Raw genomic sequence first — 3,078 nt, 5'->3', positions numbered from 1 at the left:
TAACAGTTAGATTAGTTTAAACAATATGTATTGATATTTTACAATAGCAGGTACATGTACATATATTTGACATAGTGTACAATTAGACTGGGACAAGTCAAAAGGTTTATACAAACCCTCTCTTTAATAAGAGAAAATATGAGAGGTGCAAATTACATGTATGTATGATGGGAAAAAAAAATCAGAAAACTTATTTAAAAGAGGAAATATCATCCAAAATACATATCAATCAAGAGTAGACATTTTGATATATGCATAATGAATTTGAGAGTTGGAATTACAGGTGCGTTATTAACTAGTGAGTTAATCGACGCACGAGCGTATTATCTATGTTTAGAACAATTTAAAGTAATACTTTAAAGGGCATCAGTGTATGTAAAACATCTCTATATAAATATATCCTAGATGCTCTTTACATTCTAAGTAAACATTATTAAGTGGAAAGAATGTCAAGGTTACACTAAATACCCTTAAATCGTTTAATGTCGATGATTACCAGGATATTTTGGTAGACATTTGGTTCTTGTATATAAGTATACGTAAAAATAAATTTAAATTCAAATTTTCGCGAATGCTAACTAAACAACCTGCATTAAAAAACCCATTAATTTTGCTCTATGTCTTGAATCATCCAGACAGTATTAAATAAGATGAAAATAATTGGACAACTAGAATTATTTATAAAATTTTATTTATATATGCATTTTAATTCAGAACGCTTTCCATGTACATTTATTTTATTCTTGTTGTTTATGCCATCACGATCGAGAGAGATTCAAACCTGTGTAGGTCTGAAAAACCCCCCAAAAACTGGTATATGTCGCAAGCCCATCATTTTCGTGACGACACATTAATTTCTGCGGGGGAATCTCACAGTCTTATACTTCATTACCTTGTAAATAATAAAAGACTGCTTTTAATTAAAAAATTCCTACAAACATTGTGCATTTAAAATCGTCAATATATAAAAACCAGTGAATACTTAAAACAATAAAGATGTAAATGATTATCAAAATCCGTTAGACTGTACTGGTCTATGATTTTTAACATACAATAATAAAATTAATATTTACCCTCAGTTCTCTTAAATTACTCAGCAATCTGTAGATCTCAAAGACCCCCATTACAAATAGTGTTAGGCCAATCATTGTGTAGTTCTCCTTAAAAAGAGCAAGTCAAATTAGAAATTTTGTAATATTTTGTAGCTTAAATTGCATTCGTTTGGTAAAGACCGTGGTATACATGTACAGAGAAAGAAATTAAGGGGTAAAATAAATCTAACACATTCAAAAAGGATGTATGAAATATCAAATAAAACATTTAAATGTAATGGCTTACCAATCGACAAATATCCAAAGACGTTGTCAAATGTTTATATGACGGCTTAAAAATTGTGACGTCACAATAGGTATTTAAACATGTTTGACAAAACATGACGTCACAGTAAAGTCGCGACGATGGGCTCATTGTGACGTAAAATAGTGAAGTTTAAATAAATGCACTAGGCTGGGACATTAAAATATCCTGTCATTTTACTGCGATTCTTTGTACAAACATACGTGTGAAGTTTTTTCATAATTTTCATTTTGATTCAAGAGCCCACATTTTAGAGATATGATGTCATAACCCTTTCCCGCCATTTTAACATAAAACGGCTTGCATGTTTTCAAGCCGTATTTCTTTCAGAAAACGTTGAGAGCATGCTTGAACAAACAAAATATTTTCATCAGAAATGTATCTCTCTAAGACTAATATGTAGCCAAAAATTTTTCCTCAAAATGTCGCTCACTATTTATCATTCGAAAAAGATAAGAAAAAAGTCAATTTTAGACTGATTTTGATTATGAAAATAACGTAACTTTTGACGTCCTAATTATAATGCCAGTGACTCCAAATCAATCAAATAAATAGGTGAAAAATATATCTTCTATCAACTCTTCTAAAAAGCAACAGAACAATTTACTGTATCTGAAACACTTTTAAAAAAATGGCGAATTATGGAGGCCAAATTGGACTCATATCATATATAGCTCTTAACATAATTTTTATCGGTCTGTATTTATATATCATGACAAACATAATGCGGTCACTGTTGTCTTTCTAAGGGGGGTTAGAGTAAATTATTTCAGGTATAAATAAATAGTTTATAAATTTTGAAGTTGGTACTAGGCAGCAGTATTTAAAAAAAATCTACCACAGCCCTTATATAATAATCATAAAAAGATACATTTGCTGAGTTTGACATTTAGTGATTCATCTCCCCACAAAAGTATAATATTATGTGCCTATAATAATTTTCATTTGTACATTTGGTTCATAGGGTTTGAAAACAATCCATTAGGTATATTTGTTACATACAAACAAATATCATAAAGGTCTCGATACACATTCCTTCTGAAGAGATTGCAGTTATGTCTGAGTTTGAAATAGTACAAGTTTAATTATTTTCAGAACATATATAAAGAGGACATCTTTCAATCATTTTTCTTAATTTACACAAAAATAATTGAAATTTAAAAGGAATTAATCATGGTGCAAGTTTAAAAAAATAAAAACCACACGGAAGATAAATTTAGGCTCGCCCCATCTCCCAATTTAACGAAGTTGTTTCGTTGTTTTTGCTTTTCAAGCTTTCGGGTAAGTCTGCCCTTATCTCACCCTTTCAAAATTGAACGATGCTATGTGCCATATTCTCTTTTGAGAAGTGGACAAGCATAGCCTACAGAGAGTTCTCGGACATAAACCCGGGGTATATACTTCAGAATTATTTTTTTTCTTTTCTACATTTTCCTTTACTCAGTTTTATTTTTTTGTACCGCTGAGAAGGATATTTCATGTAATCTAATTGTTAGGTGATATCTTTTTCCCCCAGACATTACTTCGTTCGAACACCCTACCACTTCTTTCATGGCACATGCAGCAGCTTCGTGGGGAGTGTGCAAGTCTGTTAAACCACGTGGATTTAACCTGTTTGGGGCGAGACTTAAGTTTCCAAGATTTAAGTTTCCATGTACATGTAGTACACGTACGTACGTGACAGGAAGACGGGAACATGAGAGAAACGTACGGGAGAGTTAT

General features: G+C 31.4%; 1 long non-coding RNA gene across 1 annotated transcript; it reads right to left on the bottom strand.

Moving 5' to 3' along the window:
- Positions 1 to 703: 703 nt before the first annotated feature.
- Positions 704 to 1,397, bottom strand: LOC128172231 (uncharacterized). The gene is made up of 3 exons (XR_008242216.1): positions 1,339 to 1,397; positions 1,074 to 1,160; positions 704 to 892 (listed from the first exon to the last, which is right to left on the bottom strand). It is a non-coding gene; the product is annotated as an uncharacterized LOC128172231 (long non-coding RNA).
- Positions 1,398 to 3,078: the final 1,681 nt, after the last annotated feature.

Source organism: Crassostrea angulata, chromosome 1 (genome assembly GCF_025612915.1).
Source record: "Crassostrea angulata isolate pt1a10 chromosome 1, ASM2561291v2, whole genome shotgun sequence".
Lineage (NCBI taxonomy): Eukaryota > Metazoa > Mollusca > Bivalvia > Ostreida > Ostreidae > Magallana > Magallana angulata.
The sequence above is the reverse complement of the archived record's forward strand: the minus strand, read 5'-3'. Positions and strand labels throughout refer to the sequence as shown.